Source organism: Coregonus lavaretus (assembly GCF_964263955.1).
Source record: "Coregonus lavaretus genome assembly, contig: HAP1_SCAFFOLD_3267, whole genome shotgun sequence".
Taxonomy (NCBI): Eukaryota; Metazoa; Chordata; class Actinopteri; order Salmoniformes; family Salmonidae; genus Coregonus; species Coregonus lavaretus.
The window spans coordinates 27,490-43,827 of record NW_028158355.1 but is presented as its reverse complement, the minus strand read 5'-3'; positions in this window follow the sequence as shown (position 1 = coordinate 43,827).

Genomic DNA, 16,338 nt, shown 5'->3' with positions numbered 1-16,338 from the left:
CTATTGTATGTGCTAGCTAGTCAATGTTTTCTTTTATTACAGCGGTTGGAATAGGGCTGGCATTGGACAGGCAAAAGTGTATCCTTCAGTCAGACAATTTGCATTCAGTATTTTTTGCCAGCTTCCCCGCTCTGGAGTCCCTTAAGTTAATGGAAGTGGTTAAATAAAAGTAGGCATGTTTGTGCTTAAAAAACGACCTGTGTACATCTATCTATCTGTGTGTGTGTGTGTGTGTGTAGGGTTATCGCACCAGGAAGTAATATGGTGCCAAATAAGTAGGACAGAAGTGGTACAGAAACCCAATTTAATTTACAGCAGCATCTCTAAATCCATCAAAAATCCTCCTCCGTTAAAACAGCCCAAAACAAAGGAAATCTTCAGAGATGACCGTATTCAAGCACACATGCACGTACACACACACACAACACACACACACACACACACACACACACACACACACACACACACACACACACACACACACACACACACACACACACACACACACACATGCAGGCACGTAACATCAAAACAAACACTGTGGTGCGCCACCATAGTGACCCTTTGTCCAACCTCAAAGTAATGTTGTCGCCTGGCAAGATCACAGCAATCCTTTCTAAGTGTTCATGCATATTTCCAGACTCTTTACATAACAGATCCAGCCATTGAGTGGAGTTTAATGACATAAACCAATTAACCGGAATGTGAGAATGGCATCTATACATCACATTTGATTGTGTAAGTGTCTCTGTGTGTAAATGAGCTGCCATCTGTGCATGTGTTTAAATATGATAATTTCTCTGCTATATCTCCCTGCATCCTTCTGCTGGCTTTACCCTGAAGCAAAGCAGTTTTTTGGGGGCCTGGTCAGTAGTACATGGATGGGAGAGTGGAAAAGGTGTTGTAGGGCCAATAGAGCAGACTCCTTCCTCTAGTAGTCAACAGGAGCCAAATGCCCCCCTGGGAGGAGTTAAAACAAACACCTGACTTTCAGAGGTCATTTAAAACCTTACTGCAGTGGGCTAAATCAGGGTCACACAGAATGTTTCTTGGTAGTCTTAAACAAATCTACTTTGAAACAAAAGTATACACCTCACACACATGGTTATGGGCTTAAAAAAAGATGACACCTGTACCATGTCAGACATAGAGTTGAAATGTATTCAATTTTGAGTTTGCATCCCAATATTACACTTTATATACATCACAGAAGACTGAAATATATCAAAACCGTTTGACATAGAAACAACAGATCTTCTGCACTCACTAACTGTAAGTCGCTCTGGATAAGAGCGTCTGCTAAATGACTAAAATGTAATGTAAATGTAAAGTTGATTAATTATAAAAAATATTAATAACATTCCACCCATGAGGCCACTAGAGGGCGATTTGGTCATTTAACTGCAGGAAAGGGTTTTGAATAACTCACAGCACTTGTTACAAGACTATGTGGCTACCTAATCATCCTTAGCTTCCTACTGGCTCAATCAACCCCTAACCACTAACCCCTAACCTCCACACCCACCCCTCCCGGCCATTTAGATGTTTGAAAAATTAGTGTATAAGCTAATGATCCATCATGTATGACATTTCTGTGAGTGTGTAAACTTACATTTTGTATTACCATATCATTTTTGTATGTTCTCTATAGTTATGTACTTGAAAATGTATCAATTGACCAATTCGGCACATTTGGGCAGACTTGATACAAAATAGTCCAGTATTGCAATTCTTCACTGGATCAATCTGAAACTTTGCACACACACTGCTAAATTACGCCTAAACTGCAATATTATATTGTGGCCTTTCTCTTGTATTTTAAAGATTATAAAATTAAAAATTAAAATACAACGTATGTTTTTGTGTTTGTATTATCTTTTACAGTGGGGAAAAAAAGTATTTAGTCAGCCACCAATTGTGCAAGTTCTCCCACTTAAAAAGATGAGAGAGGCCTGTAATTTTCATCATAGGTACACGTCAACTATGACAGACAAATTGAGAAAAATAAATCCAGAAAATCACATTGTAGGATTTTTAATGAATTTATTTGCAAATTATGGTGGAAAATAAGTATTTGGTCACCTACAAACAAGCAAGATTTCTGGCTCTCACAGACCTGTAACTTCTTCTTTAAGAGGCTCCTCTGTCCTCCACTCATTACCTGTATTAATGGCACCTGTTTGAACTTGTTATCAGTATAAAAAACACCTGTCCACAACCTCAAACAGTCACACTCCAAACTCCACTATGGCCAAGACCAAAGAGCTGTCAAAGGACACCAGAAACAAAATTGTAGACCTGCACCAGGCTGGGAAGACTGAATCTGCAATAGGTAAGCAGCTTGGTTTGAAGAAATCAACTGTGGGAGCAATTATTAGGAAATGGAAGACATACAAGACCACTGATAATCTCCCTCGATCTGGGGCTCCACGCAAGATCTCACCCCGTGGGGTCAAAATGATCACAAGAACGGTGAGCAAAAATCCCAGAACCACACGGGGGGACCTAGTGAATGACCTGCAGAGAGCTGGGACCAAAGTAACAAAGCCTACCATCAGTAACACACTACGCCGCCAGGGACTCAAATCCTGCAGTGCAAGACGTGTCCCCCTGCTTAAGCCAGTACATGTCCAGGCCCGTCTGAAGTTTGCTAGAGTGCATTTGGATGATCCAGAAGAGGATTGGGAGAATGTCATATGGTCAGATGAAACCAAAATAGAACTTGTTGGTAAAAACTCAACTCGTCGTTTTTGGAGGACAAAGAATGCTGAGTTGCATCCAAAGAACACCATACCTACTGTGAAGCATGGGGGTGGAAACATCATGCTTTGGGGCTGTTTTTCTGCAAAGGGACCAGGACGACTGATCCGTGTAAAGGAAAGAATGAATGGGGCCATGTATCATGAGATTTTGAGTGAAAACCTCCTTCCATCAGCAAGGGCATTGAAGATGAAACGTGGCTGGGTCTTTCAGCATGACAATGATCCCAAACACACCGCCCGGGCAACGAAGGAGTGTCTTCGTGAGAAGCATTTCAAGGTCCTGGAGTGGCCTAGCCAGTCTCCAGATCTCAACCCCATAGAAAATCTTTGGAGGGAGTTGAAAGTCTGTGTTGCCCAGCGACAGCCCCAAAACATCACTGCTCTAGAGGAGATCTGCATGGAGGAATGGGCCAAAATACCAGCAACAGTGTGTGAAAACCTTGTGAAGACTTACAGAAAACGTTTGACCTGTGTCATTGCCAACAAAGGGTATATAACAAAGTATTGAGAAACTTTTGTTATTGACCAAATACTTATTTTCCACCATAATTTGCAAATAAATTCATTACAAATCCTACAATGTGATTTTCTGGATATTTTTTTCTCATTTTGTCTGTCATAGTTGACGTGTACCTATGATGAAAATTACAGGCCTCTCTCATCTTTTTAAGTTGGAGAACTTGCACAATTGGTGGCTGACTAAATACTTTTTTTCCCCACTGTACCAGATCTAATGTGTTATATTCTCCTACATTAATTTCACATTTCCACAAACTTCAAAGTGTTTCCTTTCAAATGGTATCAAGAATATGCATATCCTTGCTTCAGGTCCTGAGCTACAGGCAGTTAGATTTGGGTATGTCATTTTAGGTGAAAATTTAAAAAAAATGTCTGATCATCAAGAGGTTAAAATGGGACCAAACTCTCTTGCACTCTCATCCTCTCTCTCTCTCTCTCTCTCTCTCTCTCTCTCTCTCTCTCTCTCTCTCTCTCTCTCTCTCTCTCTCCCCCCTCTCTTTCTCACTCTCTCCCCCTCTCTTTCTCGCTCTCTCCCTCTGGTCAGTCTTTGAATAGGAGTCTACAGCAGGGTATTTGTCACAGTGCTATCTCCGGGGCTTTGAGCCCACCCAGCAGCCAATTGGGCAGATGAGGGTCTTTGTGAGTGTTGATGAACTAACAGCTCTGTTTTGCTGAGTGACAATTTCTGCTGTCATCTATCACTCTGTCCATCCATCCTCTCCTTTCCTGTACAGGGCCAGGGATGCTCAGTGATAATGTGTTTACAGGCTTGGTAACATACAACAGCTATCAAGGTATTAGGTCCCTACTAGGGTTGGATTTACATTTGCAGCTCCTGAGAATGTGCAATATATTCAATATTCTGTTCAGTATTCCTCGTAAACAGATGTAGCTGTGGCTACTGTCACTGCAGATGCTCCTCTGAGCCCTTGCTGTGTCTTCTATCGGTTGGTGTGAAATTAGACTTCATAGTGATAATGTTACTACTGTCTGACAGGGTCCTGCCCTCCCCCCTCCCTCTCACTGACCTACTGTCACCCCTATCAACACACCTGCTGGGATCCAGATAGGAACCACCCCTCTGCTCTCTCCCTGTCGTTCTCTAGCTCTAGCAAACACTCTCTTTCCAACCCTCTCTATTCCCCCTCTCTGTGGCTCAGAAACAATTACACTGTAGTAACAATAGAGCATCACTATCTGTGTCCATGCCGGCTGTCCAGGGACGGTTCAGAATGGGCATGAAAATGTATCTTATTCAGGGAAGTATTGGGTAATGCGATAGGGAGCTATACCACTGTGAGACTAACCGGGCTCTTTCACACTATCTGTAACTCTGGGAGTTGTGCAGCTAAACTCCAGACAGATCTATTAAAAGGAGTGAAATTATCCTCTGCTTCATTTCTGCTGAGTTTCTTGTTGCCCTGTAGGATAGTATACAAACACTAGGATGCAGGTGAAACCAATATCTCTCTAGGATTCTCTCTCTTTTACTTTCTTCTCTCTCACTCTCTCTAGGGCACTCTCTTTCTCCCTCTCCCTCATCTAAGCTATCTCTCTATCCTTGTTGACCCTCTCTCTAGTGGCTAGGAAAGGTCCAGCGGCTCTCTCTTCCCCCCATAGGTCATCCATTGTTCATGGTAACAATGCTAATGCTCCCCTTAGCATGAATATTGAAGAGGAAGACTGCGGGAGGAAGGTCACCAAGAAGAACGAGGTTCCTCTCTATCACCGCGGAGACGCAACGCACCTCAGTCTTGCAGAACTAATGTGATCATTTAAAGAAGACAGAGAAGGGGGGGGGGGCTGAGGGTGAGGAGGGAGTCTCAATTAGAGAAGCATGAAGACCCCTGTATGACCTGATGTATGACAGGGAGGAGGGAGGTGAAGTGTTAGTGCTGGACATGGGATATATCTGTTAGAGAAACCAGTTATACTGGCTGTACTTATCCTTGCCTTATCACCAACGTTAACCTCTATCCCAATGCCTTACCCTCCCCACCACATTAGTTTTTCTCGATTGCTAAGACACATTTCTTGAAACCTTCACCCATTTTCTCAACACTTTAATCACAAAACCAAATCTTCAAACTACATTCACAAAACCCCTGACTCTTCTGGCAAAATCAAACAATCGCCTAAAAACCATTTAATCTGTGCTCAAAATCAAACAATGCTTTCAGATCATACACACAGCCAGTCAATATATAAACACTACAGAGCGTTCATTAGACACTACATCAAAAAATGGAGAACACAGCGTCCAGGGCATGTAGTTACAGATTTTTTTATTGATCATATATAGTAAATGCATTTTGCAATTAAAACAGAAAGTATATTAATCACAACTTCGTACAGTGAATACATTGTATACTGTAAGTACTGCAAGTAATACAGTATTGAATGTCTGTATATTCAGCGCTTGCATAAAAATACAGTAGTCCAACTGCAAAAGCCCAAAGAACAAAGAAAACTCTAAATGAAAAGCACATTACAGTACACTCAAAAATGTTGTGCAACTGCGAAATCAAAGTTCCAGTTCCAGTTCTCTGCTGCCAATGACTGGAACAAATTGCAAAAATCTCTGAAGCTGGAGACACCTATCTCCCTCACTAACTTTAAGCATCAGTTGTCAGAGCACCTTACCGATCACTGCACCTGTACACAGCCCATCTGAAATTAGCCCGCCCAACTACCTCATCCCTATATTGTTATTTATTTTGCTCATTTGTACCCCAGTATCTCTATTTGCACATCATCTCTTGCACATCTATCATTCCAGTGTTAATACTAATTGTAATTATTTTGCACTATAGCCTATTTATTGCCTTACCTCCATAACTTACTACATTTGCACACACTGTATATATATTTTCTGTTGTATTTTTGACTTTATGTTTTGATTTACCCCATATGTAACTCAGTGTTGTTGTTTTTATCGCACTGCTTTGCTTTATCTTGGCCAGGTCGCAGTTGTAAATGAGAACTTGTTCTCAACTGGCTTACCTGGTTAAATAAAGGTGAAAAAAAAAAAAAAGTAAATGAGAGATTCATTCTGCCTCAGCATCACGTCTTTGTGCTGGTTCCGGCCAGAATACTTCGTCCACATCACAGGCAACGTTGTCCCTTGCCAGGCAAGGGGGGAAAAACCCTCTGGTGTGCCGGATCCAGCCTTGACAACACTCCACACCTATGTCACCACAGGCCAATTCCATTGCCTGTAAGAGATTTTCCCTGGTGTATGGGTTTCGGTCATAGACCTTCCACCGCCACGCAGAGAAAAACTATTATATTGGGTTGAGGAAAGGGCTGTATGGTGGAAGGCAAACATTTATGAATCGCTGGTTGATGTTGAACCACTCGTGTATCCGGACACCACAGTGAAATCTGACATTGTCCCAAACCATGACAGAGACAGGATGCACTGCCTGCTGATGATCCTGCTGCTCACGCTCAAACAAAACATCCCGAAGACCACCCAGAAATGTAAGAAGATGTTCAGTGTTATATGGCCCCAGGGTTGCATGACGGTGGAGAACCCCACGATTACTTATGGCTGCACAAAGGGTGACATTGCCACCACGCTGGCCAGGGACTTCCACAATGGCACGTTGGCCAATTATGTTCCTGCCGCTCCTTCTCCTCTTCGCCAAATTGAACCCTGCTTCATCTACAAAAATGTATTCATGGGGCCTTTCCATGGAATCCAATTCAAACACTCTATATATTAAAATAGATAAATATGTAGTTTAGTAAGTGATACAGAAAGACAGACTTCTGCACTCCTGATTTACATACACTACAATATAGTGCAGTTTACAGTAACAGTAGGCTAGTAGCATAGCATTGTACTGTAAGCATCAGCGCTGAAAGTGTCTGAGTGTACACTTACTTGCACATACAGAAATCGTATATCTTTGACCCTTTCTGAGTTGCGCTCAAAGGGTACTCTGTACACTTGCTTCATGCGTACCCTGTTGCGCTGGAGGACACGGTCAATGGTAGAAAGGCTGACACTGTTGATTCCTTCAAAGTTTACATTGTGTTCAACAACTCTTTGCTGTATTTCACGCAGGTGGATGGCATTGTTTTGAAGGACCATATCAACAATGAGAGCCTCTTGCTGTTGGGAGAACATAGCAGGCCTTCCACCCTCATGTGGTAGTCTTGCAATTCTACAAAAAGGGAAAATGCACTTACAAACGTATACATACAGTAAAAATAGTAATGGACATTACTTCTATACATAAAATATTGTATGGTAAGAAAATTATTATTTTTTAACAAAGTGATGTACTGAATCAAATGTATACAGTATTTCAGTCCTTCACGGCGTAGTGTGTTACCAATTGTTTTCTTGGTGACTATGGTCCCAGCTGAGTTGAGATCATTCACAATATCCTCCCGTGTAGTTCTGGGCTGATTCCTCACCGTCCTCATGATCATTGCAACTCCACGAGGTGAGATCTTGCATGGAGCCCCAGGCCGAGGGAGATTGACAGTTCTTTTGTGTTTCTTCCATTTGCGAATAATCGCACCAACTGTTGTCACCTTCTCACCAAGCTGCTTGGCGATGGTCTTGTAGCCCATTCCAGCCTTGTGTAGGTCTACAATCTTGTCCCTGACATCCTTGGAGAGCTCTTTGGTCTTGGCCATGGTGGAGAGTTTGGAATCTGATTGATTGATTGCTTCTGTGGACAGGTGTCTTTTATACAGGTAACAAGCTGAGGTTAGGAGCACTCCCTTTAAGAGTGTGCTCCTAATCTCAGCTCGTTACCTGTATAAAAGACAGCTGGAGCCAGAAATCTTTCTGTTTGAGAGGGGGTCAAATACTTATTTCCCTCATTAAAATGCAAATCAACTGATAACATTTTTGACATGCATTTTGTTATTCTGTCTCTCACTTTTCAATTGTAATTTTTTATTTTTTTTTATTTATTTAGCAGACGCTCTTATCCAGAGCAACTAAGGTGAAGTGCCTTGCTCAAGGGCACATCAACAGATGTTTCACCTAGTTGGCTCTGGGATTAGAACCAGCAACCTTAACCATTTACATTACATATTTTTTGTCATTTAGCAGACGCTCTTATCCAGAGCGACTTACAGTTAGTGAATACATTTTTTTTTTTATACTGGCCCCCCATGGGAATCAAACCCACAACCCTGGCGTTGCAAACACCATGCTCTATCAACTGAGCTACATCCCTGCCGGCCATTCCCTCCCCTACCCTGGACGATGCTGGGCCAATTGTGCGCCGCCCATGAGTCTCCCGGTCGCGGCCGGCTGCGACAGAGCCTGGATTCGAACCAGGATCTCTAGTGGCACAGTTAGCACTGCGCAGCAGTGCCTTAGACCACTGCGCCACTCAGGAGACTAACCACTAAGCTACCTGCTGCCAAATAAATCTACCATTAAAATTATAGACTGATCATTTCTTTGTCAGTGGGCAAACGTACAAAATCAGCAGGGGATCAAATACCTTTTTCCCCTCACTGTATGTCGAATTTTATGTTCCTTTTGATGGCATAGAAGGCCCTTCTTGCCTTGCCTCTCAGATCGTTCACAGCTTTGTGGAAGTTACCTGTGGTGCTGATGTTTAGGCCAGGTATGTATTGTTCTTTGTGTGCTCTAGGGCAACAGTGTCTAGATGGAATTTGTATTTGTGGTCCTGGGCAACTGGACCTTTTTTTGAACACCGTTATTTTTGTCTTACTGAGATTTACTGTTAGGGCCCAAAAGCTTTTTTGAAATCAATAAAGCATAAGAAGACTTTGCCTTTGTTTTTGTTTTGTTTATATATATATATATATATATATATATATATATATATATATATATATATATATATATATATATATTTTTTTAGGGGGTTTGTTTGTTTGTCGATCAAATCAAATCAAATTATTTTGTCTTGTAGTTCATTCAATGTAATTGGAGAATCCAGTGGGTTCTGGTAGTCTTTAATAGTTGATTCTAAGATTTGTATTTGATCATGTATATGTTTTTGCTGTTTGTTCTTTGTTATAGAGCCAAAAAGATTGGAGAAGTGGTTTATCCATACATCTCCGTTTTGGATAGATTATTTTATTTAAAAAAGAAAAATGTATTTAACCTTTATTTAACCAGGTAAGCCAGTTGAGAACAAGTTCTCATTTACAACTGCGACCTGGCCAAGATAAAGCACCTGGCCAAGATAAAGCACCTGGCCAAGATAACTCTTCGTGTTATTGTTTAGTGTGTTCCCATTTCCCTCTCTCTCTCCCTCTCTCCCTCTCTCTCTCTCACTCTGCTGTGCAGCCAACTGACGCACAGACGCAGAAAATAGAAACAACTCATCTCAGTATTCCCTTGTTCCTGTCCATTTGGTTTTACACCCTCCTCTCTTTTCCCATGTCCTGGCTTTAAATGCACTTTCTCTCTCTTTACTTATTTCCTTCTATGTTCTATCTCACACAAACTTGAAAGAACCAGACTGAGTATTTTGGTGTTGGGTTGTGTTTTTTGCTTTGCTCGAATCTTGTTCAAACACATCTTTCAGTGAGCAATGCAAACATTTGCTCACCAGTTCACATGTACGTTCTACATCACTAATGCAAGGTGGCATTTGAAATGCACAGGCACTCCCATTTAATCTTGTTCCCCTTGCTCTCCTCTCACAAGAGTAATAGAGTGTGCTTTTCCCCATCACTCCGGCCCAGACAGGCACTACAAAACGAACCGTTTCATGTATTTACACACACAAATACCCTGAGTCAGAGAGGAGCGCATCCATTACTTCTGTCTGTCCCTCGCCACCCTGAGCTCCTTCCCCTGGCCTGGTCCCTTGCCAACGTCCCTTGGCTAGCTCTTATCAGCACCAGTCACCCAGTCACACTGCTCCAGGTGCCCAAGTACTTCACCTCAGTAAAACCATCTGGGTGCCAAAATACTTTACTTCAGTACAGTGACTGTCAGTGTGGGTCAGGAGGTGGTGAGGTAGCTGGAAGTGCCCCCTTCCTCTCTCATGCACCCTTTTCCTTCCTCTCTCTTGATGATTATGTAATGTGCTCATGGTTTAAAAAACAACCCAGCCATGATAAAGGAGGACAGTCGATTTTAATTCTCTTTGCTCTGACAAATGAATATGGGAAAATAATGGTGTGTTCAATAAGCCATTGGTCTGATGTTAAAGGGTTGTTCCATAATCCTATCAGTCTGATCACAGTGTCTGTTCAGCTCCTCCTCAGACCTGACAACAGACGTTGCATAACCAGTAAACAATAGCTTCAAAAGCAGCTTTTTAAAACACATGGGATTAATAGCATTATCTGTCATATAATTTGTCAAATGTCACAGTGACAAATAGAGTGAGAGAAAAATACAGAGGAGAAGACAAATATGCATGTCGAAAGAGAGGGACATAACCAGAGAGACCAAGAGAGAGGGAGACACAGAGACAGAATGATGGAGAGAAAGAAAGAGAGAGATGGAGTGTGCCTCCAAAGTGAGGCGTCCCAGCCCCAGCCCCAGCCCCAGGCTCAGGAAGTGTTGTCCTGGTGGTCTGGGTCTAACAATAACCAGAGCGTTTCTGTTCCACCAGGTAACACTGATCCTGCTCACGCCAGCCACCAAATGAAGATGAATGCACTTAATCTCCCCTGCCAAAACTCTACGCCTGCGTATTGATATCGCACACTCACACTTGCACACCCTTTCTCTATCACACACATACATACTCTCACCCTCTCTCTCTCTCTCTCTCTCTCTCTCTCTCTCTCTCTCTCTCTCTCTCTCTCTCTCTCTCTCTCTCTCTCTCTCTCTCTCTCTCTCTCTCTCTCTCTCACACACACACACACACACACACACACACAAACGTGCACATGCATGCACACATATTAACTCCACAAATAAATACATCACCCATACCGCAAAGTCAATACAGTGTGTTACTAAACCGAATTCTAATTCAAACCAATTCAATGGCAGCAGTGCTCTCACCCATCAATTAATACAGTTCAATTACTGATGGTGGTCTCCTGGAACATATTAACATAATGATAGATGTGGGCCTCACACACATTCTATTAAACCCAGTTATCCAAGATATTCCTTGCCTACAAAAATCAGAGGTGAGTGTGTGTGGTGAATGAATGGTAAATAATGTATTGTGTATATTTCTATTGGGAACAAAATAATCTGAAACACAACCAAAACAAACAGCAAATGCATCCAATAAGTTTGTAGAGTCACAAGCTTGAATATGGGACCAAATACTAAACTTTTGACTACTTTAATACACATATAAGTAAATTTGTCCCAATACCTTTGGTCCCCTAAAATGGTGGGACTATGTACAATATGTGCTGTAATTTCTAAACGGTGTACCCGATATGGATGAAATACCCTCAAATTAAAACTTTAACCTCATAGTCATTGTATCATTTCGTATCCAAAGTGCTGGAGTACAGAGCCAAAACAACAACAAAATGTGTCACTGTCCCAATACTTTTGGCGCTCACTGTATAACGTATTGGAAGAGGAAAGACTGAAATGAAACTCATTTTATCCTCTACTGCCCTTTCTACCACGATATACGCTTGCTCTTATTCCAGAAAGCACACCAGATATACCCTGGCATTATGTGGCTGAGCGATGAGGAGAAACAAACAAAAAAAATTGTCCATTGTGTATTTCTGTTTGCGGAATATTTAGATAAAGCCTGGAATAAAAGAAAAAGACTGGGTTCAAATGCCTTGTGTTTCTTTCTTTCTGTATTTATTTATCTGTATATGTTATGTATGTATGTGTATATATATAGTGTGTATGTATGTATGTATGTATGTATGTATGTATGTATGTACTGTAGGTATATTATTTTACTGCTCTAGGGATATAATTATTGTTTGGATAACCTTATTTACTATTATGTATTGATTTTTACCTTACGTTTTTTCACTCTTTATGTGATGCGCGGTGCAGAGAACACCGGAAGAAGAATTATCATTCAATTACCACAGTGAATTATTGTAATGTTTGTTTTTGTGTCAATTAATCCCATACGGAATGGGTTGCCAATTGGCGATTTGACACGAAAATTCATACTGTATGTGTGGGAGACTCCCATAGAGAGCAGACAGTACACTAAAGAATGCTAATTCTATGCAGTACAATCTGGTATGTACAGTGGGGAGTATTTGATACACTGCCAATTTTGCAGGTTTTCCTACTTACAAAGCATGTAGAGGTCTGTAATTGTTATCATAGGTACACTTCAACTGTGAGAGACGGAATCTAAAACAAAAATCCAGAAAATCACATTGTATGATTTTTAAGTAATTAATTTGCATTTTATTGCATGACATATGTATTTGATACATCAGAAAAGCAGAACTTAATATTTGGTACAGAAACCTTTGTTTGCAATTACAGAGATCATACGTTTCCTGTAGGTCTTGACCAGGTTTGCACACATTGCAGCAGGGATTTTGGCCCACTCCTCCATACAGACCTTCTCCAGATCCTTCAGGTTTCGGGGCTGTCGCTGGGCAATATGGACTTTCAGCTCCCTCCAAAGATGATCTATTGGGTTCAGGTCTGGAGACTGGCTAGGCCACTCCAGGACCTTGAGATGCTTCTTACGGAGCAACTCCTTAGTTGCCCTGGCTGTGTGTTTCGGGTCGTTGTCATGCTGGAAGACCCAGCCACGACCCATCTTCAATGCTCTTACTGAGGGAAGGAGGTTGTTGGCCAAGATCTTGCAATACATGGCCCCATCCATCCTCCACTGAATACGGTGCAGTCGTCCTGTCCCCTTTGCAGAAAAGCATCCTCAAAAGAATGATGTTTCCACCTCCATGCTTCACGGTTGGGATGGTGTTCTTGGGGTTGTACTCATCCTTCTTCTTCCTCCAAACACGGCGAGTGGAGTTTAGACCAAAACGCTCTATTTTTGTCTCATCAGACCACATGACCTTCTTCCATTCCTCCTCTGGAACATCCAGATGGTCATTGGCAAACTTCAGACGGGCCTGGACATGCGCTGGCTTGAGCAGGGGGACCTTGCGTGCGCTGCAGGATTTTAATCCATGACGGCATAGTTTGTTACTAATGGTTTTCTTTGAGACTGTGGTCCCAGCTCTCTTCAGGTCATTGACCAGGTCCTGCCGTGTAGTTCTGGGCTGATCCCTCACCTTCCTCATGATCATTGATGCCCCACGAGGTGAGATCTTGCATGGAGCCCCAGACCGAGGATGATTGACTGTCATCTTGAACTTCTTCCATTTTCTAATAATTGCGCCAACAGTTGTTGCCTTCTCACCAAGCTGCTTGCCTATTGTCCTGTAGCCCATCCCAGCCTTGTGTAGGTCTACAATTTTATCCCTGATGTCCTTACACAGCTCTCTGGTCTTGGCCATTGTGGAGAGGTTGGAGTCTGTTTGATTGAGTGTGTGGACAGGTCTCTTTTATACAGGTAACGTGTTCAAACAGGTGCAGTTAATACAGGTAATGAGTGGAGAACAGGAGGGCTTCTTAAAGAAAAACTAACAGGTCTGTGAGAGCCGGAATTCTTACTGGTTGGTAGGTGATCAAATACTTACAGTGGGGAAAAAAAGTATTTAGTCAGCCACCAATTGTGCAAGTTCTCCCACTTAAAAAGATGAGAGAGGCCTGTAATGTTCATCATAGGTACACGTCAACTATGACAGACAAAATTAGGAAAAAAAATCCAGAAAATCACATTGTAGGATTTTTAATGAATTTATTTGCAAATTATGGTGGAAAATAAGTATTTGGTCAATAACAAAAGTTTCTCAATACTTTGTTATATACCCTTTGTTGGCAATGACACAGGTCAAACGTTTTCTGTAAGTCTTCACAAGGTTTTCACACACTGTTGTTGGTATTCTGGCCCATTCCTCCATGCAGATCTCCTCTAGAGCAGTGATGTTTTGGGGCTGTCGCTGGGCAACACGGACTTTCAACTCCCTCCAAAGATTTTCTATGGGGTTGAGATCTGGAGACTGGCTAGGCCCCTCCAGGACCTTGAAATGCTTCTTACGAAGCCACTCCTTCGTTGCCCGGGCGGTGTGTTTGGGATCATTGTCATGCTGAAAGACCCAGCCACGTTTCATCTTCAATGCCCTTGCTGATGGAAGGAGGTTTTCACTCCAAATCTCACGATACATGGCCCCATTCATTCTTTCCTTTACACGGATCAGCCGTCCTGGTCCCTTTGCAGAAAAACAGCCCCAAAGCATGATGTTTCCACCCCCATGCTTCACAGTAGGTATGGTGTTCTTTGGATGCAACTCAGCATTCTTTGTCCTCCAAACACGACGAGTTGAGTTTTTACCAAAAAGTTATATTTTGGTTTCATCTGACCATATGACATTCTCCCAATCCTCTTCTGGATCATCCAAATGCACTCTAGCAAACTTCAGACGGGCCTGGACATGTACTGGCTTAAGCAGGGGGACACGTCTTGCACTGCAGGATTTGAGTCCCTGGTGGCGTAGTGTGTTACTGATGGTAGGCTTTGTTACTTTGGTCCCAGCTCTCTGCAGGTCATTCACTAGGTCCCCCTGTGTGGTTCTGGGATTTTTGCTCACCGTTCTTGTGATCATTTTGACCCCACGGGGTGAGATTCTGCGTGGAGCCCCAGATCGAGGGAGATTATCAGTGGTCTTGTATGTCTTCCATTTCCTAATAATTGCTCCCACAGTTGATTTCTTCAAACCAAGCTGCTTACCTATTGCAGATTCAGTCTTCCCAGCCTGGTGCAGGTCTACAATTTTGTTTCTGGTGTCCTTTGACAGCTCTTTGGTCTTGGCCATAGTGGAGTTTGGAGTGTGACTGTTTGAGGTTGTGGACAGGTGTCTTTCATACTGATAACAAGTTCAAACAGGTGCCATTAATACAGGTAACGAGAGGAGGACAGAGGAGCCTCTTAAAGAAGAAGTTACAGGTCTGTGAGAGCCAGAAATCTTGCTTGTTTGTAGGTGACCAAATACTTATTTTCCACCATAATTTGCAAATAAATTCATTAAAAATCCTACAATGTGATTTTCTGGATTTTCTTTTCTCATTTTGTCTGTCATAGTTGACATGTACCTATGATGAAAATTACAGGCATCTCTCATCTTTTTAAGTGGGAGAACTTGCACAATTGGTGGCTGACTAAATACTTTTTTCCCCCATTGTATGTCATGCAATAAAATGCAAATTAATTACTTAAAAATCATACAATGTGATTTTCTGGAGTTTTGTTTTAGATTCCGTCTCTCACAGTTGAAGTGTACCGATGATAAAATTTACAGACCTCTACATGCTTTGTAAGTAGGAAAACCTGCAAAATCGGCAGTGTATCAAATACTTGTTCTCCCCACTGTATGTATGCCTGCTTATATCATTCCACTGCAGTCCTGTATGAGCAGACAGACAGACATCCCAGGATCCAGTGTGTCTCAGGGGGAGGGCTCTACTCACACTGTTGACAGCTCTCTCCCCAAATCCCAGCCTTAAACAAGCACACTCCCTCACAGCAGGACCTAACACCACTCAAGAGAACTGAGCGCACAGACAGAAAAACAGAGATCATATAGAGGCAGGAGCAGAGAGGAGAGCGCATCCTCCTCACCATAATCCTATATGACATTTACATTAGGGCCCATGCAGTAGAGATGGGAGGAATGGGCTCTCCAATCTCCACACAGCATCTCAGCCCCTCCTCTGAAGAAATGAAATCCCCCTTCCCACCTATCAACACTCCCCTCTCCTCTCTTCTGTCAAAACAGCATTATGATGATGGAACTTCACACCTGTCTGTCAAGGATGTAACATCAGATGTAGCACTATGTAAGACTATCAGAGATTTTATGTTATGTAAAAGCTGTAGGCAGGTTGGTTGATGTGTGAATGGAGCCCCTGTCAGTGAGCATGGGGGTGGGTCGTGGTTGCTCTCCTCAGATAATAATAATAATAATATGCCATTTAGCAGACGCTTTTATCCAAAGCGACTTACAGTCATGCGTGCATACATTTTTGTGTATGGGTGGTCCCGGGGATCGAACCCACTACCTT